The following is a 25264-nucleotide window of genomic DNA, read 5'->3' as shown; positions in this document are numbered from 1 at the left end:
TTCCTGGCTTCCATGGTAGAATCTGTGTTCTGCCCCCCAGTGGAAAACTTGGAATCAGAGATATCCTCGTTCAAAAACACTGTTGGAGCACATGACATACATCAAAATTGTGAACGAAGACCGTTCCTGGCTTCCATGGTAGAATCTATATTCTGCCCCCCCCCCCCCCCCCACCAACAGTGGAAAACTTGGAATCAGGGATATCCTCGTTCCAAAACACTGTTGGAGCACATGGCGTACATCAAAATGTAGGTAATGACTTCCACTTTGATGTCCCATTAGCGAAATTTTGAACGAAGTCTGTTCCTGCCTTACATGATAAAATTTATGTTCTGCCCAACCCAGTGGAAAACTTGGAATCAGAGATATCTTCGTTCAAAAACACTGTTGGAACACATGACATACATCAAAATTGTGAACGAAGACTGTTCCTGGCTTCCATGGTAGAATCTATGTTCTGCCCCCCAGTGGAAAACTTGGAATCAGGGATATCTTCGTTCAAAAACACTGTTGGAACTCATGACATACATCAAAATGTAGGTAATGACCTCCACTTTCATGTACCATTAGCGGAATTTTGAACGAAGTCCGTTCCTGCCTTCCATGGTAGAATCTATGTTCTGCCCCCCAGTGGAAAACTTGGAATCAGGGATATCTTCGTTCAAAAACACTGTTGGAACTAAATTTGACAAACATTCTTTTCCTCTGTTGGTTAAGCTACTCTTGTAGTTTAGTCAATGTATGGTTTTAAGCTGAAATAAAAAAACAACAACAATGCTTAAAGAACAAAACCAACAATAACAAAACAAACTCATGACATACATCAAAATGTAGGTAATGACCTCCACTTTGATGTCCCATTAGCGAAATTTTGAACGAAGTCCGTTCCTGCCTTCCATGATCAAATTTATGTTCTGCCCAACCCAGTGGAAAACTTGGAATCAGGGATATCTTCGTTAAAAAACACTGTTGGAACACATGACATACATCAAAATGTAGGTAATGACCTCTACTTTCATGTACCATTAGCGGAATTTTGAACGAAGGCCGTTCCTGCCTTCCATGATAAAATTTATGTTCTGCCCCCAGTGGAAAACTTGGAATCAGGGATATCTTCGTTCAAAAACACTGTTGGAACTCATGACATACATCAAAATGTAGGTAATGACCTCCACTTGACCTCCAGTGGAAAACTTGGAATCAGGGATAGCCTCGTTCAAAAACACTGTTGGAGCACATGGCGTACATCAAAATGTAGGTAATGACTTCCACTTTGATGTCCCATAACCATAATTTTGAACGAAGATCCTTCCTAGCTTCCATGATAGAATCTATCTACTAACCCTTAGTGGAAAAAATGTAATCGCTATTGCAGATATTACATCTGGTGAAGAAAAAAATCTTATAGCAACTGTCTCACGTGCCCTGGCCATAGACGATATAACCCATGTCATCAATTTCCAATTGTGATTTCAATTATTTTTGTATTTGATTTTCAGCTTATTACAAAAAATCATGAATCCAATTACCAAATTGTAGCCGCCGTGAAATTAATTTCAAATATTTTTGCAAGCACTGCTCGAAAGCTGAACATAAGGAGGAGATTGTTGATATTCGGCTGTTACACATCGAATCTGGGGTGGACTGGCCAACAGAACAGCGTAAAGATCCCATTTTGAACAAAATTATTTCGGCAAAGGAAGAGAACAAGAAACCCAGCAAGAAAGACATCGCAGCCGAAAGTCCACTTATGAAAGCATACTGGGCTCAATGGGATAGTTTAGTTCTAGTCAATGGATCCCTGCAACGTAAATGGGAAAGCGAAGATGGCAAGAGCAGCCGAAATTTGATCATCGTGCCGGATTCTAAAATAAGAGACGTTTTGGCGGAGTTCCATAATGGTCCCAGTGGAGGTCATCTGGGAATAACCAAAACAGCCGAGAAAGTGAAGCAACGATTCTACTGGGTTGGATGCCAGAAATCAATTGCTGAATGGGTAGCCAATTGCGAGAAGTGCATGAAAGCGAAAGGTCCAACAAGGAAAAGTCGAGGTCCTATGCAAGAATATAGACCAGGAGCCCCGTTTGAAAGAATAGCAATGGACGTGGCCGGCCCTTTCCCAGTAAGTGATTCTGGAAACCGTTATGTCCTTGTGGTTATGGATTACTTCAGCAAATGGCCGGAGGTGTATGCAATTCCAAACCAAGAGGCAAAAACGATTGTGGATGTTGTCAACAAAAACTGGATATGTCGCTACGGTGTGCCGTCCGAGATTCACTCAGACCAGGGAAGAAATTTTGAATCGGCCATATTCAAAGAGATGTGTGAATCCCTTGGTATCAAGAAAACGAGGACTACACCATTACATCCACAATCCGATGGCATGGTAGAAAGGTTTAATCGCACTCTGGAGGAACATCTTCGAAAAGTAGTGGACAACGGCCAGAGGGACTGGGACGAGCATATACCAAAGTTTTTGCTGTCGTATAGATCTGCCATTCATGATTCCACCTCTCGAACACCGGCCAATGTTCTATTCGGAACTGAGTTGAAGTTGCCTGGAGATCTGATATTCGGCGCTAAACCTAATGAGCTCGCCATGGAAGAAAACAGAAACGACATCCCAAACACTTTCGGTGAAGTTCACGAATCAGTGCGCAACAAAATAAAAATGGTCAGCAACAGAATGAAGGCGAGATACGATCGTGCTGTAAATACTGAGGGCTTCCAAGAAGAAGAATTGGTTCTGCTATTTAACCCGCAACGAAAGAAAGGATTGTGTCCTAAACTGCAAACACAGTGGGAAGGCCCATACAAAGTCATCAGGAAGATCAATGATGTTGTATACCGGATTCAGAAGGACGACAGCCCTAGATCAAAGATGAAAGTTGTACATCTGGAACGATTGGCTCCTTACGGAACAGGTTCTGTGCCTGTTCGGGACGAACAGGCTTAAGCGGGAGGCAGTGTTACGAATTTGATATTTATAGATATAAGTTTATTTAAATTAGTTTCCGTTAATTTAAAATTTCAAATTGTAACGATAAAATTTCGCTATCACTTGTTGGAATCATCTATTCATTTTCTAGTATTTTCCTGAATTTCTTTTATGTTCTTTTGTTTGCTTACCGAAATGTTAGTTCTTACTCTCTCATAGAATAGCAACCCCTTTGCTTTGATATTCTGCATTCTCATTTCATCTCATTGTCTATTGTCATTGTTGTTGTAGTAATGCGAGCATATATCTATGTGAGTGTGTATGTGTTTGGCAGCCACCAGACGAATTACTTAATGGTCGTAGATCCTAGCATTGTCTAAGAATGTTCTGGCGTTGCCAGAATATTGTAGTGCTACCAGAACGTTCTCGTATTGCCACACCGTCATATATAAAAGCGCTCGCATGCTGCTAACGAGTCAGTCTTAATTAAAGCGTCAAACGAATAACTTCAGTGTGAACGAATTGTAAAGTGTGAAGTCATAGTAAATAAATTGTAGATTGTCGTTATTTAAAAGAACTGTGTTTTAATTGTCGGGTAATTAAAAACGCCTAAATATAAAAACGTAACAATAGTTTAATTTGAAGAAGATAATTAAATTTAATTGATGCGCATTTTATTTTTTATCGAGATTTCGTCAAGCTTTAAGGCCGGTATGCACCTCTAGCGAAATTTTCTGTAGCAAAAATTTATTTAAGTCTACAACAAAAAAACAGGGCTGTGTACACAAATTTTAAACCAGCTAATCGCTATTAAAAATTGTGAATATATGTTCCAAATATTCCTCAAATAAATTGTTTATTATTTACAGACCTTTTAAAACTTTTACGCACACAATGATTGAAATAAATCAAATGTTTGCTGCCAAAATATGCTTTTGACAACCCTGTTATTTTCATTAGAGGTGCGTACCAGCTTACGAAATTGAACGCTACCGAAAATTTCGTTGGCATAAATAGCAATGCATTTCTTATGGGAATGAAATTTTTCGCTAGAGGTGCATACCGGCCTTTAGCAGAATTATGTTTGTTTTCATTTACAATTTTGATTATTTTAGAAAAAGTAATCGAGAAAATAAAATGATTTTCAACTCGAACATAGTACCCACCTTTAACAGCAAAAATGTTACTACATACATATTTTAATAAAAAATCACCTTTAACGTTACTAATGAATATGTAATAGATTTTTATGGAATCAATAAAAATGTTTGTGCTAATTCATAGGTCGTTTGGAAGATTTTCCATGTTATTTATTACCACTACGACCGCCATAACTAACGCCTACTCTACCACATTGCGTTCGATTATGTGCTTCTTCAGCACAGCGTTCTTTGGTTTTAGCAAAAGGTTCAGCCATGGTCGGGAGTCAGATGGTATATCCTGACCAGCTTCTTCAGGTATAGGAATTAATTCCGATGCTATGCCCCAATCGGATCGAGTTCTATAACTAAATATAGCACTGTTACTGTATTCTTCGATATTTCGGAACTGGAAATTGATGACATGGGTTACATCTTCTATGACCAGGTCACATGAGGCGATATCAGTTGCTATAAGATTGTTTACTTCACCAGAGATAATATCTGCAATAGCGAAATAGAATTTTTCATTCTTTTCAACAATTTCGATTGTTTGCTCGACCAAATCCAATGAAACATCACGCACCGGTATGGGATTGTTCAAATAACCGTCGGTAAAATGTCGGACTCCTAGCACTTGTCATTACGGGTTGTTTATCGGGCCGTATATCCAATGATATCTTCCGAATCTGAGGGTCAAAACCCATATCCAAAATACGATGAGCTTCATCTAAAAATGGATAAGTAATAGTGGCTGTGTCAATAACATTCGCTTGTACAATTTAAACGATCAGGAGTGCAGATAATAATTTCCATACTACCTCCAACACATCCAATTTGTTCACGGCGATTGCCTTCTCCATAAATCATATTCCTGAATGAATTCTGTTGTTCCCTTCTTTCTCAATTTGCATGCCAATTCACGTATTGGCGCCAAAACGCTAAGGCTGTGGAATATTTTGATGTAAAGGGTGATTTGTTAAGAGCTTGATAACTTTTTTTTAAAAAAAAACGCATAAAATTTGCAAAATCTCATCGGTTCTTTATTTGAAACGTTAGATTGGTCCATGACATTTACTTTTTGAAGATAATTTCATTTAAATGTTGACCGCGGCTGCGTCTTAGGTGGTCCATTCGGAAAGTCCAATTTTGGGCAACTTTTTCGAGCATTTCGGCCGGAATAGCCCGAATTTCTTCGGAAATGTTGTCTTCCAAAGCTGGAATAGTTGCTGGCTTATTTCTGTAGACTTTAGACTTGACGTAGCCCCACAAAAAATAGTCTAAAGGCGTCAAATCGCATGATCTTGGTGGCCAACTTACCGGTCCATTTCTTGAGATGAATTGTTCTCCGAAGTTTTCCCTCAAAATGGCCATAGAATCGCGAGCTGTGTGGCATGTAGCGCCATCTTGTTGAAACCACATGTCAACCAAGTTCAGTTCTTCCATTTTTGGCAACAAAAAGTTTGTTAGCATCGAACGATAGCGATCGCCATTCACCGTAACGTTGCGTCCAACAGCATCTTTGAAAAAATACGGTCCAATGATTCCACCAGCGTACAAACCACACCAAACAGTGCATTTTTCGGGATGCATGGGCAGTTCTTGAACGGCTTCTGGTTGCTCTTCACTCCAAATGCGGCAATTTTCCTTATTTACGTAGCCATTCAACCAGAAATGAGCCTCATTGCTGAACAAAATTTGTCGATAAAAAAGCGGATTTTCTGCCAACTTTTCTAGGGCCCATTCACTGAAAATTCGACGTTGTGGCAGATCGTTCGGCTTCAGTTCTTGCACGAGCTGTATTTTATACTGTTTTACACCAAGATCTTCGCGTAAAATCTTCCATGAGGTCGAATAACACAAACCCAATTGCTGCGAACGGCGACGAATCGACATTTCACGGTCTTCAGCAACACTCTCAGAAACAGACGCAATATTCTCTTCTGTACGCACTGTACGCATTCGTGTGGTTGGTTTAATGTCCAATAAAGTAAAATGAGTGCGAAACTTGGTCACAATCGCATTAATTGTTTGCTCACTTGGTCGATTATGTAGACCATAAATCGGACGTAAAGCGCGAAACACATTTCGAACCGAACACTGATTTTGGTAATAAAATTCAATGATTTGCAAGCGTTGCTCGTTAGTAAGTCTATTCATGATGAAATGTCAAAGCATACTGAGCATCTTTCTCTTTGACACCACCCAATAAACACAAACGTTTGAAAAATGCTAAATTTCAACAATTTTTCAAACTTTTTTTTTGAAAGGATTAGGGTAATATTCAAGTTGAGAAATTGTTGAGAAAATCGCGTTCTCAACAAAAAACAGACATTACCCTCAACAGTGAAATTCAACACATTAGCAATAATATCTCAAGTGTTATCCTCAAATTGAAATGCATCGCTACTCAATAATTTGTCAAACAATTTTCGATGCGAGTCAAATTCAAAATTAACATCGTTGCAAATACTTTTCAACCTAAATTTGTATGAATGATATCCCCACTTCATACTGAAAGTCAAAGCCAAAATTCTATGAATTTTGTATAATTTATTCATTTTCATCAAAATAAAATATATAATAATACACTGCACTACATAATACACTACAATACCAATTGATAAATAATAATCTTATTAAACATATCAACAAATAAGAACAAAAAAACAAACAACAAAACTTTAAATATCTTAAACATTATTTGTAAACACTTTTGCATTGATAATTCGATTTCCTTCCTTTTTGTTCAATCCTTTTATTAACATGCGGGCAATTTGAAATTAGGAACGTACTGGACCGCGTGTTAGAATTAATTTCCAGCAGAAGGAATTCACAAAATATCCATTTTAAACTGATAATAGTATATGAATTAAACTGACGATGTGATGCACATTTTCATCCAGAAGTTGTTGAGTTCAACAATTTGTTGTTTTTAACAATTTTAATTGGTTGCACTTGTAATGTTTCTGGAAACTTTTTCTTGCCGACAAGCCACTCATTTTTCATTGGTCAGCTTCTTATTGTTTGCAAGAATGTAGCATCCAAAGATTTTAGTTTTCTGCAAAGAGATTTAAAGTTAGTGACTTCTTTAAAGTGTTGATTTAATTTTTCATATTGACGTACCAATTATTATAAACTATTTGAAGCAGTTCCAGTTAATTGTCCACCATTTTTTCATCGGTCAGCTTTTTAATGTTTTCAAGAACGTAGAATCCATAATTTTAGTTTTCTGCAAAGAGATATACATTTAGTGACTTCCTTAAAGTTTTATTTCATTTTTTATTTTCACTTACCTATTTTTATAAACTATTTGGTTATTTCTCTAAATTTTTTTATTTCTAGCAATTAACCACGAACTTCGTTGCACAAATAAGTATTGAAAACCACATGGTTTTTTCGTTGCATTTTAGGGTAGTGTTTTGTCAAAGTTTTCTCATATTATCTTCAACACCTTTTCAAAGATTTCGTCAACATTTTGGCAAATTGGAAGTAATTCGCAAACAATTTGAAGATGTATTGAAGATGAGCTATTTCAAGTCAAGTTGAATTTATGTTGAAAATTATATTTACCCTCAAACTGAAAAGTTGTTGCATTTGAAAAACGCTCATCCTGTGTTTATTGGGCATGTCTGAAACAGTGTTGCCAGGTAATTTTTGATTCTTCCCCCCAAAACTTAAGAAAAAACCCCTAAATTGGTCTAGAGTTTTTTCAAAAACCCCCAAAATTTTTAAGTATGTAAATAGTACAAAAAAAGACCCAAAATTTCGTTAAAAAATATATATACTGAAAGAAGATTTTTTCTGAGGAACACAATTTTTTTATGCTAAAAAAATTCTTTTGAAGTAAGTAAAAGTTATTAGATAAAATCATTACACCACTTGTCAGAAACCGAACACCAAAAAGTTTTTCAGCGCTGGATTATCCCACCTCAGTAATACTGGTGACATTTCTGAGGGTTTCAAAGCTTCTCTAAGTGATTGCACTGCAATGTGCAAATAAAAAGGAGGTACCTTTACATTGAGCTTAACATGGAATCGGGCAATGATAAGAGAGAAGTTCACCAATGTGGTATCACAACGGACTGAATAGTCTATGTGAGCCTTATACGTCAGACTGCCACCTAACCTAACCAAACCTTGTTTTTAATTGTATCAAATATTAAAAATGTTCCTTCAACAGATGCGTTTAAAAAAGAATTGCATATTTGCTTGTATTTAGGGACATGGGTTGACTTCCCTTATTTTTTTTCTCAAAATTCATGCCAGAATTGTTCCAAATTTTGTTGAGAATTGCTCCACTTTATAAGATCTAAGATATTTTGTTTACCCCCAAAAATCCCCCCAAATAAATGTTACCCCTAAAAATCCCCCTAAACGTGTAAAAAAAACCCTAAATTTGGGGGGGAAACCCCCAACCTGGCAACACTGGTCTGAAATCCCACGTGATCTGTCAAATACTAATGCATGAAAATCCTAACCTCAAAAGAATCACCCTTTACAACATAGCGAACAATAAAAACACTAATATGTTTACCATTTCTGTTTGTGCTGTACCGTGAGATCTTCATTTTTAATAAAATAATAAATAAAATTATTTTATTATTCTAAATTATGAACGACAACAAACCAATCCACCGGAGTTGCCACAACTTTCGAATTTCATTTTTACCATGTTTTCTTCATGAATGCATTTTTATTGAAAATAATTGAACCTTCACATTAAGAAACATTCTCAATGTGATCTAAAGGTGTCAAAAATGGAAACCGGGATATCTCCGTCCAAAAACACTCTTGGAGCACATGGCGTACATCAAAATGTAGGTAATGACTTCCACTTTGATGTGCCGTAAGCAGAATTTTGAACGGAGTCCGTTTCTGACTTCTATGGTAGAATCTATGTTCTGCCCCCCCAGTGGAAAACTTAGAATCAGGGATATCTTCGTTAAAAAACACTGTTGGAACACATGACATACATCAAAATGTAGCTAATGACCTCCACTTTGATGTCCCATTAGCGGAATTTTGAACGAAGTCCGTTCCTGCCTTCCATGGTAGAATCTATGTTCTGCCCCCAAGTGGAAAACTTGGAATCAGGGATATCTTCGTTCAAAAACACTGTTGGAACACATGACATACATCAAAATGTGGGTAATGACCTCCACTTTGATATCCCATTAGCGGAATTTTGAACGAAGTCCGTTCCTGCCTTCCATGGTAGAATCTATGTTCTGCCCCCCAGTGGAAAACTTGGAATCAGGGATATCTTCGTTCAAAAACACTGTTGGAACTCATGACATACATCAAAATGTAGGTAATGACCTCCACTTTGATGTCCCATTAGCGAAATTTTGAACGAAGTGCGTTCCTGGCTTCCATGGTAAAATTTATGTTCTACCCGGGCAGTGGAAAACTTGGAATCAGAGATATCTTCGTTCAAAAACACTGTTGGAACACATGACATACATCAAAATGTGGATAATGACCTCCACTTTGATGTCCCATTAGCGGAATTTTGAACGAAGTCCGTTCTTGGCTTCCATGGTAGAATCTATGTTCTGCCCCCAGTGGAAAACTTGGAATCAGGGATATCTTCGTCCAAAAACACTGTTGGAACTCATGGCATACATCAAAATGTAGGTATTGACCTCCACTTTGATGTCCCATTAGCGGAATTTTGAACGATGTTCGTTCCTGGCTTCCATGGTAGAATCTATATTCTGCCCCCACCCCCAGTGGAAAACTTGGAATCAGGGATAGCCTCGTTCAAAAACACTGTTGGAGCACATGGCGTACATCAAAATGTAGGTAATGACTTCCACTTTGATGTCCCATAACCATAATTTTGAACGAAGATCCTTCCTAGCTTCCATGATAGAATCTATCTACTAACCCTTAGTGGAAAAAATGTAATCGCTATTGCAGATATTACATCTGGTGAAGAAAAAAATCTTATAGCAACTGTCTCACGTGCCCTGGCCATAGACGATATAACCCATGTCATCAATTTCCAATTGTGATTTCAATTATTTTTGTATTTGATTTTCAGCTTATTACAAAAAATCATGAATCCAATTACCAAATTGTAGCCGCCGTGAAATTAATTTCAAATATTTTTGGATGAAGATATCTCAGAATCCATTTTTTTTTCACTACATAGATGAAGGTGGGTAAAAAAACAATATGATTTTAACTTATAAATTCAATTCATTTATTATTATTAAAATATTTTAAAAATTTTTAATTTTGTTAAAATATATAATTGGTTTTAATCTGGAATGAAAAAACTCCAGATGTTTTTATTTGAGTTTTATTTAACCTTAACCTTTTGTCAAAAAATTGGAAGACAAAATCTTTAAGTCAACAAACTATTAAAAATGTAATAATCAATCAATTTTTTAATCAAATTTAAAACACAGTCAATTAAATTTTTAATTGAATCAATTAAAAAAATTAATTGAAATTTTCTTATGAAATCAATTAATTATATAATCAAGTATTTTTTTATGTCCAATTTAAAAAAGTATATAAATTAAATTAAAAAAGTAACATAAAGAAATTTTGTTTAGTTTTAATTCATAAACTCGAATGGAAGGAGATTCTCTTTACATTTGTTTATACAAATCTAAAACTTTCATTTTAAGGTCTGTACTATGTTCGGTTTTCCCGTTGAAATTTTCGTGGTTACTTCATTAAAATAGTTTAATTTGAAGAAGATAATTAAATTTAATTGATGCGCATTTTATTTTTTATCGAGATTTCGTCAAGCTTTAGCAGAATTATGTTTGTTTTCATTTACAATTTTGATTATTTTAGAAAAAGTAATCGAGAAAATAAAATGATTTCCAACTCGAACATAGTACCCACCTTTAACAGCAAAAATGTTACTACATACATATTTTAATAAAAAATCACCTTTAACGTTACTAATGAATATGTAATAGATTTGTATGGAATCAATAAAAATGTTTGTGCTAATTCATAGGTCGTTTGGAAGATTTTCCATGTTATTTATTACCACTACGACCGCCATAACTAACGCCTACTCTACCACATTGCGTTCGATTATGTGCTTCTTCAGCACAGCGTTCTTTGGTTTTAGCAAAAGGTTCAGCCATGGTCGGGAGTCAGATGGTATATCCTGACCAGCTTCTTCAGGTATAGGAATTAATTCCGATGCTATGCCCCAATCGGATCGAGTTCTATAACTAAATATAGCACTGTTACTGTATTCTTCGATATTTCGGAACTGGAAATTGATGACATGGGTTACATCTTCTATGACCAGGTCACATGAGGCGATATCAGTTGCTATAAGATTGTTTACTTCACCAGAGATAATATCTGCAATAGCGAAATAGAATTTTTCATTCTTTTCAACAATTTCGATTGTTTGCTCGACCAAATCCAATGATACATCACGCACCGGTATGGGATTGTTCAAATAACCGTCGGTAAAATGTCGGACTCCTAGCACTTGTCATTACGGGTTATTTATCGGGCCGTATATCCAATGATATCTTCCGAATCTGAGGGTCAAAACCCATATCCAAAATACGATGAGCTTCATCTAAAAATGGATAAGTAATAGTGGCTGTGTCAATAACATTCGCTTGTACAATTTAAACGATCAGGAGTGCAGATAATAATTTCCATACTACCTCCAACACATCCAATTTGTTCACGGCGATTGCCTTCTCCATAAATCATATTCCTGAATGAATTCTGTTGTTCCCTTCTTTCTCAATTTGCATGCCAATTCACGTATTGGCGCCAAAACGCTATGGCTGTGGAATATTTTGATGTAAAGGGTGATTTGTTAAGAGCTTGATAACTTTTTAAAAAAAAAAAACGCATAAAATTTGCAAAATCTCATCGGTTCTTTATTTGAAACGTTAGATTGGTCCATGACATTTACTTTTTGAAGATAATTTCATTTAAATGTTGACCGCGGCTGCGTCTTAGGTGGTCCATTCGGAAAGTCCAATTTTGGGCAACTTTTTCGAGCATTTCGGCCGGAATAGCCCGAATTTCTTCGGAAATGTTGTCTTCCAAAGCTGGAATAGTTGCTGGCTTATTTCTGTAGACTTTAGACTTGACGTAGCCCCACAAAAAATAGTCTAAAGGCGTCAAATCGCATGATCTTGGTGGCCAACTTACCGGTCCATTTCTTGAGATGAATTGTTCTCCGAAGTTTTCCCTCAAAATGGCCATAGAATCGCGAGCTGTGTGGCATGTAGCGCCATCTTGTTGAAACCACATGTCAACCAAGTTCAGTTCTTCCATTTTTGGCAACAAAAAGTTTGTTAGCATCGAACGATAGCGATCGCCATTCACCGTAACGTTGCATCCAACAGCATCTTTGAAAAAATACGGTCCAATGATTCCACCAGCGTACAAACCACACCAAACAGTGCATTTTTCGGGATGCATGGGCAGTTCTTGAACGGCTTCTGGTTGCTCTTCACTCCAAATGCGGCAATTTTCCTTATTTACGTAGCCATTCAACCAGAAATGAGCCTCATTGCTGAACAAAATTTGTCGATAAAAAAGCGGATTTTCTGCCAACTTTTCTAGGGCCCATTCACTGAAAATTCGACGTTGTGGCAGATCGTTCGGCTTCAGTTCTTGCACGAGCTGTATTTTATACTGTTTTACACCAAGATCTTCGCGTAAAATCTTCCATGAGGTCGAATAACACAAACCCAATTGCTGCGAACGGCGACGAATCGACATTTCACGGTCTTCAGCAACACTCTCAGAAACAGACGCAATATTCTCTTCTGTACGCACTGTACGCATTCGTGTGGTTGGTTTAATGTCCAATAAAGTAAAATGAGTGCGAAACTTGGTCACAATCGCATTAATTGTTTGCTCACTTGGTCGATTATGTAGACCATAAATCGGACGTAAAGCGCGAAACACATTTCGAACCGAACACTGATTTTGGTAATAAAATTCAATGATTTGCAAGCGTTGCTCGTTAGTAAGTCCATTCATAATGAAATGTCAAAGCATACTGAGCATCTTTCTCTTTGACACCATGTCTGAAACAGTGTTGCCAGGTAATTTTTGATTCTTCCCCCCAAAACTTAAGAAAAAACCCCTAAATTGGTCTAGAGTTTTTTCAAAAACCCCCAAAATTTTTAAGTATGTAAATAGTACAAAAAAAGACCCAAAATTTCGTTAAAAAATATATATACTGAAAGAAGATTTTTTCTGAGGAACACAATTTTTTTATGCTAAAAAAATTCTTTTGAAGTAAGTAAAAGTTATTAGATAAAATCATTACACCACTTGTCAGAAACCGAACACCAAAAAGTTTTTCAGCGCTGGATTATCCCACCTCAGTAATACTGGTGACATTTCTGAGGGTTTCAAAGCTTCTCTAAGTGATTGCACTGCAATGTGCATATAAAAAGGAGGTACCTTTACATTGAGCTTAACATGGAATCGGGCAATGATAAGAGAGAAGTTCACCAATGTGGTATCACAACGGACTGAATAGTCTATGTGAGCCTTATACGTCAGACTGCCACCTAACCTAACCAAACCTTGTTTTTAATTGTATCAAATATTAAAAATGTTCCTTCAACAGATGCGTTTAAAAAAGAATTGCATATTTGCTTGTATTTAGGGACATGGGTTGACTTCCCTTATTTTTTTTCTCAAAATTCATGCCAGAATTGTTCCAAATTTTGTTGAGAATTGCTCCACTTTTTAAGATCTAAGATATTTTGTTTACCCCCAAAAATCCCCCCAAATAAATGTTACCCCTAAAAATCCCCCTAAACGTGTAAAAAAACCCTAAATTTGGGGGGGGAAACCCCCAACCTGGCAACACTGGTCTGAAATCCCACGTGATCTGTCAAATACTAATGCATGAAAATCCTAACCTCAAAAGAATCACCCTTTACAACATAGCGAACAATAAAAACACTAATATGTTTACCATTTCTGTTTGTGCTGTACCGTGAGATCTTCATTTTTAATAAAATAATAAATAAAATTATTTTATTATTCTAAATTATGAACGACAACAAACCAATCCACCGGAGTTGCCACAACTTTCGAATTTCATTTTTACCATGTTTTCTTCATGAATGCATTTTTATTGAAAATAATTGAACCTTCACATTAAGAAACATTCTCAATGTGATCTAAAGGTGTCAAAAATGGAAACCGGGATATCTCCGTCCAAAAACACTCTTGGAGCACATGGCGTACATCAAAATGTAGGTAATGACTTCCACTTTGATGTGCCGTAAGCAGAATTTTGAACGGAGTCCGTTTCTGACTTCTATGGTAGAATCTATGTTCTGCCCCCCCAGTGGAAAACTTAGAATCAGGGATATCTTCGTTATAAAACACTGTTGGAACACCCCTGCCAGCATTTCAAAGTTCCATTTCAACCTCATCGTTACCACAGACTCGTAAATGTCACTTCAACCATCATGAAAAGGTACATCAAAAAGTACATGCAAGTAATTTGCCATCTCTACTGTTAAAAAAGCCATTTTTTTGTGAAACGCCAAGCGCAACCAGCTTGTTATATTTTAATTAAATAAAAACGAAAATAAAGTTCTGAAAACATAGATTATACGCTTAAAATTGTGAAAGGTATATTGGTGAACAATTTGGTGATTTTCCAAATGGAATAAAGTGATTGTTTTTCAGATATTTTATAGACACGCTGCCTCCATGGAATAAAAACACTGGTTGATAGACGCAGCAACATGTAACTCGCTACTTGTAACTTAACATCATCATTAATGCCAAAAATTATGTTAAATGTAATGTGATAGTGGTATAAATGTTATATTTTTAAGAATTTGTAAATGTTTAATCAAATTAATAAATATCTAAACAAACGTGTTTTACTCGACCACAATGATTCTTTTACAACTATCTTAAAATTCACTTTTTCTGATTGTTTGGAGGGTCCCTTATTGGCGTCGTTCTAAATTGATCTATAAAGGCGCCTAATAATTGCACTCATGCGAAACATTTTTGTAGTAACTTGGCGTGGTACAACTTCTCAATAGTGACGGCGCTTTTCCGACGAGTTTTTGATGTCGTATATGATTGTTTTCGACGTAGTGGGGATTCTCAAAAGAGTCCCCAAATTCAAAAAATGTTGGCAGGGACATGACATACATCAAAATGTAGCTAATGACCTCCACTTTGATGTCCCATTAGCGGAATTTTGAACGAAGTCCGTTCCTGCCTTCCATGGTAGAATCTATGTTCTGCCCCCAAGTGGAAAACTTGGAATCAGGGATATCTTCGTTCAAAAACACTGTTGGAACACATGACATACATCAAAATGTGGGTAATGACCTCCACTTTGATATCCCATTAGCGGAATTTTGAACGAAGTCCGTTCCTGCCTTCCATGGTAGAATCTATGTTCTGCCCCCCAGTGGAAAACTTGGAATCAGGGATATCTTCGTTCAAAAACACTGTTGGAACTCATGACATACATCAAAATGTAGGTAATGACCTCCACTTTGATGTCCCATTAGCGAAATTTTGAACGAAGTGCGTTCCTGGCTTCCATGGTAAAATTTATGTTCTACCCGGGCAGTGGAAAACTTGGAATCAGAGATATCTTCGTTCAAAAACACTGTTGGAACACATGACATACATCAAAATGTGGGTAATGACCTCCACTTTGATGTCCCATTAGCGGAATTTTGAACGAAGTCCGTTCTTGGCTTCCATGGTAGAATCTATGTTCTGCCCCCAGTGGAAAACTTGGAATCAGGGATATCTTCGTCCAAAAACACTGTTGGAACTCATGGCATACATCAAAATGTAGGTATTGACCTCCACTTTGATGTCCCATTAGCGGAATTTTGAACGATGTTCGTTCCTGGCTTCCATGGTAGAATCTATATTCTGCCCCCACCCCCAGTGGAAAACTTGGAATCAGGGATAGCCTCGTTCAAAAACACTGTTGGAGCACATGGCGTACATCAAAATGTAGGTAATGACTTCCACTTTGATGTCCCATAACCATAATTTTGAACGAAGATCCTTCCTAGCTTCCATGATAGAATCTATCTACTAACCCTTAGTGGAAAAAATGTAATCGCTATTGCAGATATTACATCTGGTGAAGAAAAAAATCTTATAGCAACTGTCTCACGTGCCCTGGCCATAGACGATATAACCCATGTCATCAATTTCCAATTGTGATTTCAATTATTTTTGTATTTGATTTTCAGCTTATTACAAAAAATCATGAATCCAATTACCAAATTGTAGCCGCCGTGAAATTAATTTCAAATATTTTTGGATGAAGATATCTCAGAATCCATTTTTTTTCACTACATAGATGAAGGTGGGTAAAAAAACAATATGATTTTAACTTATAAATTCAATTCATTTATTATTATTAAAATATTTTAAAAATTTTTAATTTTGTTAAAATATATAATTGGTTTTAATCTGGAATGAAAAAACTCCAGATGTTTTTATTTGAGTTTTATTTAACCTTAACCTTTTGTCAAAAAATTGGAAGACAAAATCTTTAAGTCAACAAACTATTAAAAATGTAATAATCAATCAATTTTTTAATCAAATTTAAAACACAGTCAATTAAATTTTTAATTGAATCAATTAAAAAAATTAATTGAAATTTTCTTATGAAATCAATTAATTATATAATCAAGTATTTTTTTATGTCCAATTTAAAAAAGTATATAAATTAAATTAAAAAAGTAACATAAAGAAATTTTGTTTAGTTTTAATTCATAAACTCGAATGGAAGGAGATTCTCTTTACATTTGTTTATACAAATCTAAAACTTTCATTTTAAGGTCTGTACTATGTTCGGTTTTCCCGTTGAAATTTTCGTGGTTACTTCATTAAAATAGTTTAATTTGAAGAAGATAATTAAATTTAATTGATGCGCATTTTATTTTTTATCGAGATTTCGTCAAGCTTTAGCAGAATTATGTTTGTTTTCATTTACAATTTTGATTATTTTAGAAAAAGTAATCGAGAAAATAAAATGATTTCCAACTCGAACATAGTACCCACCTTTAACAGCAAAAATGTTACTACATACATATTTTAATAAAAAATCACCTTTAACGTTACTAATGAATATGTAATAGATTTGTATGGAATCAATAAAAATGTTTGTGCTAATTCATAGGTCGTTTGGAAGATTTTCCATGTTATTTATTACCACTACGACCGCCATAACTAACGCCTACTCTACCACATTGCGTTCGATTATGTGCTTCTTCAGCACAGCGTTCTTTGGTTTTAGCAAAAGGTTCAGCCATGGTCGGGAGTCAGATGGTATATCCTGACCAGCTTCTTCAGGTATAGGAATTAATTCCGATGCTATGCCCCAATCGGATCGAGTTCTATAACTAAATATAGCACTGTTACTGTATTCTTCGATATTTCGGAACTGGAAATTGATGACATGGGTTACATCTTCTATGACCAGGTCACATGAGGCGATATCAGTTGCTATAAGATTGTTTACTTCACCAGAGATAATATCTGCAATAGCGAAATAGAATTTTTCATTCTTTTCAACAATTTCGATTGTTTGCTCGACCAAATCCAATGATACATCACGCACCGGTATGGGATTGTTCAAATAACCGTCGGTAAAATGTCGGACTCCTAGCACTTGTCATTACGGGTTATTTATCGGGCCGTATATCCAATGATATCTTCCGAATCTGAGGGTCAAAACCCATATCCAAAATACGATGAGCTTCATCTAAAAATGGATAAGTAATAGTGGCTGTGTCAATAACATTCGCTTGTACAATTTAAAGGATCAGGAGTGCAGATAATAATTTCCATACTACCTCCAACACATCCAATTTGTTCACGGCGATTGCCTTCTCCATAAATCATATTCCTGAATGAATTCTGTTGTTCCCTTCTTTCTCAATTTGCATGCCAATTCACGTATTGGCGCCAAAACGCTATGGCTGTGGAATATTTTGATGTAAAGGGTGATTTGTTAAGAGCTTGATAACTTGTTTTAAAAAAAAAACGCATAAAATTTGCAAAATCTCATCGGTTCTTTATTTGAAACGTTAGATTGGTCCATGACATTTACTTTTTGAAGATAATTTCATTTAAATGTTGACCGCGGCTGCGTCTTAGGTGGTCCATTCGGAAAGTCCAATTTTGGGCAACTTTTTCGAGCATTTCGGCCGGAATAGCCCGAATTTCTTCGGAAATGTTGTCTTCCAAAGCTGGAATAGTTGCTGGCTTATTTCTGTAGACTTTAGACTTGACGTAGCCCCACAAAAAATAGTCTAAAGGCGTCAAATCGCATGATCTTGGTGGCCAACTTACCGGTCCATTTCTTGAGATGAATTGTTCTCCGAAGTTTTCCCTCAAAATGGCCATAGAATCGCGAGCTGTGTGGCATGTAGCGCCATCTTGTTGAAACCACATGTCAACCAAGTTCAGTTCTTCCATTTTTGGCAACAAAAAGTTTGTTAGCATCGAACGATAGCGATCGCCATTCACCGTAACGTTGCGTCCAACAGCATCTTTGAAAAAATACGGTCCAATGATTCCACCAGCGTACAAACCACACCAAACAGTGCATTTTTCGGGATGCATGGGCAGTTCTTGAACGGCTTCTGGTTGCTCTTCACTCCAAATGCGGCAATTTTCCTTATTTACGTAGCCATTCAACCAGAAATGAGCCTCATTGCTGAACAAAATTTGTCGATAAAAAAGCGGATTTTCTGCCAACTTTTCTAGGGCCCATTCACTGAAAATTCGACGTTGTGGCAGATCGTTCGGCTTCAGTTCTTGCACGAGCTGTATTTTATACTGTTTTACACCAAGATTTTCGCGTAAAATCTTCCATGAGGTCGAATAACACAAACCCAATTGCTGCGAACGGCGACGAATCGACATTTCACGGTCTTCAGCAACACTCTCAGAAACAGACGCAATATTCTCTTCTGTACGCACTGTACGCATTCGTGTGGTTGGTTTAATGTCCAATAAAGTAAAATGAGTGCGAAACTTGGTCACAATCGCATTAATTGTTTGCTCACTTGGTCGATTATGTAGACCATAAATCGGACGTAAAGCGCGAAACACATTTCGAACCGAACACTGATTTTGGTAATAAAATTCAATGATTTGCAAGCGTTGCTCGTTAGTAAGTCTATTCATGATGAAATGTCAAAGCATACTGAGCATCTTTCTCTTTGACACCATGTCTGAAACAGTGTTGCCAGGTAATTTTTGATTCTTCCCCCCAAAACTTAAGAAAAAACCCCTAAATTGGTCTAGAGTTTTTTCAAAAACCCCCAAAATTTTTAAGTATGTAAATAGTACAAAAAAAGACCCAAAATTTCGTTAAAAATATATATACTGAAAGAAGATTTTTTCTGAGGAACACAATTTTTTTATGCTAAAAAAATTCTTTTGAAGTAAGTAAAAGTTATTAGATAAAATCATTACACCACTTGTCAGAAACCGAACACCAAAAAGTTTTTCAGCGCTGGATTATCCCACCTCAGTAATACTGGTGACATTTCTGAGGGTTTCAAAGCTTCTCTAAGTGATTGCACTGCAATGTGCATATAAAAAGGAGGTACCTTTACATTGAGCTTAACATGGAATCGGGCAATGATAAGAGAGAAGTTCACCAATGTGGTATCACAACGGACTGAATAGTCTATGTGAGCCTTATACGTCAGACTGCCACCTAACCTAACCAAACCTTGTTTTTAATTGTATCAAATATTAAAAATGTTCCTTCAACAGATGCGTTTAAAAAAGAATTGCATATTTGCTTGTATTTAGGGACATGGGTTGACTTCCCTTATTTTTTTTCTCAAAATTCATGCCAGAATTGTTCCAAATTTTGTTGAGAATTGCTCCACTTTATAAGATCTAAGATATTTTGTTTACCCCCAAAAATCCCCCCAAATAAATGTTACCCCTAAAAATCCCCCTAAACGTGTAAAAAAACCCTAAATTTGGGGGGGAAACCCCCAACCTGGCAACACTGGTCTGAAATCCCACGTGATCTGTCAAATACTAATGCATGAAAATCCTAACCTCAAAAGAATCACCCTTTACAACATAGCGAACAATAAAAAAACTAATATGTTTACCATTTCTGTTTGTGCTGTACCGTGAGATCTTCATTTTTAATAAAATAATAAATAAAATTATTTTATTATTCTAAATTATGAACGACAACAAACCAATCCACCGGAGTTGCCACAACTTTCGAATTTCATTGTTACCGCGTTTTCTTCATTAATGCATTTTTATTGAAAATAATTGAACCTTCACATTAAGAAACATTCTCAATGTGATCTAAAGGTGTCAAAAATGGAAACCGGGATATCTTCGTCCAAAAACACTCTTGGAGCACATGGCGTACATCAAAATGTAGGTAATGACTTCCACTTTGATGTGCCGTAAGCAGAATTTTGAACGGAGTCCGTTTCTGACTTCTATGGTAGAATCTATGTTCTGCCCCCCCCAGTGGAAAACTTAGAATCAGGGATATCTTCGTTAAAAAACACTGTTGGAACACATGACATACATCAAAATGTAGCTAATGACCTCCACTTTGATGTCCCATTAGCGGAATTTTGAACGAAGTCCGTTCCTGCCTTCCATGGTAGAATCTATGTTCTGCCCCCCAGTGGAAAACTTGGAATCAGGGATATCTTCGTTCAAAAACACTGTTGGAACACATGACATACATCAAAATGTGGGTAATGACCTCCACTTTGATATCCCATTAGCGGAATTTTGAACGAAGTCCGTTCCTGCCTTCCATGGTAGAATCTATGTTCTGCCCAACCCAGTGGAAAACTTGGAATCAGGGATATCTTCGTTCAAAAACACTGTTGGAACTCATGACATACATCAAAATGTAGGTAATGACCTCCACTTTGATGTCCCATTAGCGAAATTTTGAACGAAGTCCGTTCCTGCCTTCCATGATAAAATGTATGTTCTGCCCAACCCTGTGGAAAACTTGGAATCAGATATATCTTCGTTCAAAAACACTGTTAGAACACATGACATACATAAAAATGTGGGTAATGACCTCCACTTTGATGTCCCATTAGCGGAATTGTGAACGAAGTCCGTTCCTGCCTTCCATGGTAGAATCTATGTTCTGCCCCCCAGTGGAAAACTTGGAATCAGGGATATCTTCGTTCAAAAACACTGTTGGAACTCATGACATACATCAAAATGTAGGTAATGACCTCCACTTTGATGTCCCATTAGCGAAATTTTGAACGAAGTCCGTTCCTGCCTTCCATGATAAAATTTATGTTCTGCCCAACCCAGTGGAAAACTTGGAATCAGGGATATCTTCGTTAAAAAACACTGTTGGAACACATGACATACATCAAAATGTAGGTAATGACCTCTACTTTCATGTACCATTAGCGGAATTTTGAACGAAGGCCGTTCCTGCCTTCCATGATAAAATTTATGTTCTGCCCCCAGTGGAAAACTTGGAATCAGGGATATCTTCGTTCAAAAACACTGTTGGAACTCATGACATACATCAAAATGTAGGTAATGACCTCCACTTTGATGTCCCATTAGCGAAATTTTGAACGAAGTGCGTTCCTGGCTTCCATGGTAAAATTTATGTTCTACCCGGGCAGTGGAAAACTTGGATGCTATGCCCCAATCGGATCGAGTTCTATAACTAAATATAGCACTGTTACTGTATTCTTCGATATTTCGGAACTGGAAATTGATGACATGGGTTACATCTTCTATGACCAGGTCACATGAGGCGATATCAGTTGCTATAAGATTGTTTACTTCACCAGAGATAATATCTGCAATAGCGAAATAGAATTTTTCATTCTTTTCAACAATTTCGATTGTTTGCTCGACCAAATCCAATGATACATCACGCACCGGTATGGGATTGTTCAAATAACCGTCGGTAAAATGTCGGACTCCTAGCACTTGTCATTACGGGTTATTTATCGGGCCGTATATCCAATGATATCTTCCGAATCTGAGGGTCAAAACCCATATCCAAAATACGATGAGCTTCATCTAAAAATGGATAAGTAATAGTGGCTGTGTCAATAACATTCGCTTGTACAATTTAAACGATCAGGAGTGCAGATAATAATTTCCATACTACCTCCAACACATCCAATTTGTTCACGGCGATTGCCTTCTCCATAAATCATATTCCTGAATGAATTCTGTTGTTCCCTTCTTTCTCAATTTGCATGCCAATTCACGTATTGGCGCCAAAACGCTATGGCTGTGGAATATTTTGATGTAAAGGGTGATTTGTTAAGAGCTTGATAACTTTTTTTAAAAAAAAAACGCATAAAATTTGCAAAATCTCATCGGTTCTTTATTTGAAACGTTAGATTGGTCCATGACATTTACTTTTTGAAGATAATTTCATTTAAATGTTGACCGCGGCTGCGTCTTAGGTGGTCCATTCGGAAAGTCCAATTTTGGGCAACTTTTTCGAGCATTTCGGACGGAATAGCCCGAATTTCGGAAATGTTGTCTTCCAAAGCTGGAATAGTTGCTGGCTTATTTCTGTAGACTTTAGACTTGACGTAGCCCCACAAAAAATAGTCTAAAGGCGTCAAATCGCATGATCTTGGTGGCCAACTTACCGGTCCATTTCTTGAGATGAATTGTTCTCCGAAGTTTTCCCTCAAAATGGCCATAGAATCGCGAGCTGTGTGGCATGTAGCGCCATCTTGTTGAAACCACATGTCAACCAAGTTCAGTTCTTCCATTTTTGGCAACAAAAAGTTTGTTAGCATCGAACGATAGCGATCGCCATTCACCGTAACGTTGCGTCCAACAGCATCTTTGAAAAAATACGGTCCAATGATTCCACCAGCGTACAAACCACACCAAACAGTGCATTTTTCGGGATGCATGGGCAGTTCTTGAACGGCTTCTGGTTGCTCTTCACTCCAAATGCGGCAATTTTCCTTATTTACGTAGCCATTCAACCAGAAATGAGCCTCATTGCTGAACAAAATTTGTCGATAAAAAAGCGGATTTTCTGCCAACTTTTCTAGGGCCCATTCACTGAAAATTCGACGTTGTGGCAGATCGTTCGGCTTCAGTTCTTGCACGAGCTGTATTTTATACTGTTTTACACCAAGATTTTCGCGTAAAATCTTCCATGAGGTCGAATAACACAAACCCAATTGCTGCGAACGGCGACGAATCGACATTTCACGGTCTTCAGCAACGCTCTCAGAAACAGACGCAATATTCTCTTCTGTACGCATTCGTGTGGTTGGTTTAATGTCCAATAAAGTAAAATGAGTGCGAAACTTGGTCACAATCGCATTAATTGTTTGCTCACTTGGTCGATTATGTAGACCATAAATCGGACGTAAAGCGCGAAACACATTTCGAACCGAACACTGATTTTGGTAATAAAATTCAATGATTTGCAAGCGTTGCTCGTTAGTAAGTCTATTCATGATGAAATGTCAAAGCATACTGAGCATCTTTCTCTTTGACACCATGTCTGAAACAGTGTTGCCAGGTAATTTTTGATTCTTCCCCCCAAAACTTAAGAAAAAACCCCTAAATTGGTCTAGAGTTTTTTCAAAAACCCCCAAAATTTTTAAGTATGTAAATAGTACAAAAAAAGACCCAAAATTTCGTTAAAAAATATATATACTGAAAGAAGATTTTTTCTGAGGAACACAATTTTTTTATGCTAAAAAAATTCTTTTGAAGTAAGTAAAAGTTATTAGATAAAATCATTACACCACTTGTCAGAAACCGAACACCAAAAAGTTTTTCAGCGCTGGATTATCCCACCTCAGTAATACTGGTGACATTTCTGAGGGTTTCAAAGCTTCTCTAAGTGATTGCACTGCAATGTGCATATAAAAAGGAGGTACCTTTACATTGAGCTTAACATGGAATCGGGCAATGATAAGAGAGAAGTTCACCAATGTGGTATCACAACGGACTGAATAGTCTATGTGAGCCTTATACGTCAGACTGCCACCTAACCTAACCAAACCTTGTTTTTAATTGTATCAAATATTAAAAATGTTCCTTCAACAGATGCGTTTAAAAAAGAATTGCATATTTGCTTGTATTTAGGGACATGGGTTGACTTCCCTTATTTTTTTTCTCAAAATTCATGCCAGAATTGTTCCAAATTTTGTTGAGAATTGCTCCACTTTATAAGATCTAAGATATTTTGTTTACCCCCAAAAATCCCCCCAAATAAATGTTACCCCTAAAAATCCCCCTAAACGTGTAAAAAAACCCTAAATTTGGGGGGGAAACCCCCAACCTGGCAACACTGGTCTGAAATCCCACGTGATCTGTCAAATACTAATGCATGAAAATCCTAACCTCAAAAGAATCACCCTTTACAACATAGCGAACAATAAAAACACTAATATGTTTACCATTTCTGTTTGTGCTGTACCGTGAGATCTTCATTTTTAATAAAATAATAAATAAAATTATTTTATTATTCTAAATTATGAACGACAACAAACCAATCCACCGGAGTTGCCACAACTTTCGAATTTCATTTTTACCATGTTTTCTTCATGAATGCATTTTTATTGAAAACAATTGAACCTTCACATTAAGAAACATTCTCAATGTGATCTAAAGGTGTCAAAAATGGAAACCGGGATATCTCCGTCCAAAAACACTCTTGGAGCACATGGCGTACATCAAAATGTAGGTAATGACTTCCACTTTGATGTGCCGTAAGCAGAATTTTGAACGGAGTCCGTTTCTGACTTCTATGGTAGAATCTATGTTCTGCCCCCCCAGTGGAAAACTTAGAATCAGGGATATCTTCGTTAAAAAACACTGTTGGAACACATGACATACATCAAAATGTAGCTAATGACCTCCACTTTGATGTCCCATTAGCGGAATTTTGAACGAAGTCCGTTCCTGCCTTCCATGGTAGAATCTATGTTCTGCCCCCCAGTGGAAAACTTGGAATCAGGGATATCTTCGTTCAAAAACACTGTTGGAACACATGACATACATCAAAATGTGGGTAATGACCTCCACTTTGATATCCCATTAGCGGAATTTTGAACGAAGTCCGTTCCTGCCTTCCATGGTAGAATCTATGTTCTGCCCCCCAGTGGAAAACTTGGAATCAGGGATATCTTCGTTCAAAAACACTGTTGGAACT

General features: G+C 36.8%; 1 protein-coding gene and 2 long non-coding RNA genes across 4 annotated transcripts in view; 1 reads left to right on the top strand and 2 right to left on the bottom strand.

Annotated features, from left to right (window-relative positions):
* Positions 1-25264, bottom strand: part of LOC142226005 (putative ATP-dependent RNA helicase DDX43) — a 247474-nt gene that overhangs the window by 5355 nt on the left and 216855 nt on the right. The gene's annotated exons all lie outside the window — the stretch shown is intronic.
* On the bottom strand, positions 6611-7678 carry LOC142223714 (uncharacterized). The gene is made up of 3 exons (XR_012718867.1): positions 7374-7678; positions 7204-7309; positions 6611-7138 (listed from the first exon to the last, which is right to left on the bottom strand). It is a non-coding gene; the product is annotated as an uncharacterized LOC142223714 (long non-coding RNA).
* LOC142223713 (uncharacterized) lies at positions 14358-14968 on the top strand. The gene is made up of 2 exons (XR_012718866.1): positions 14358-14697; positions 14755-14968. It is a non-coding gene; the product is annotated as an uncharacterized LOC142223713 (long non-coding RNA).

The sequence above is a fragment of the Haematobia irritans genome, chromosome 2 (assembly GCF_050003625.1).
Source record: "Haematobia irritans isolate KBUSLIRL chromosome 2, ASM5000362v1, whole genome shotgun sequence".
Taxonomy (NCBI): Eukaryota; Metazoa; Arthropoda; class Insecta; order Diptera; family Muscidae; genus Haematobia; species Haematobia irritans.
This window is presented reverse-complemented; position numbering and strand designations above follow the sequence as displayed.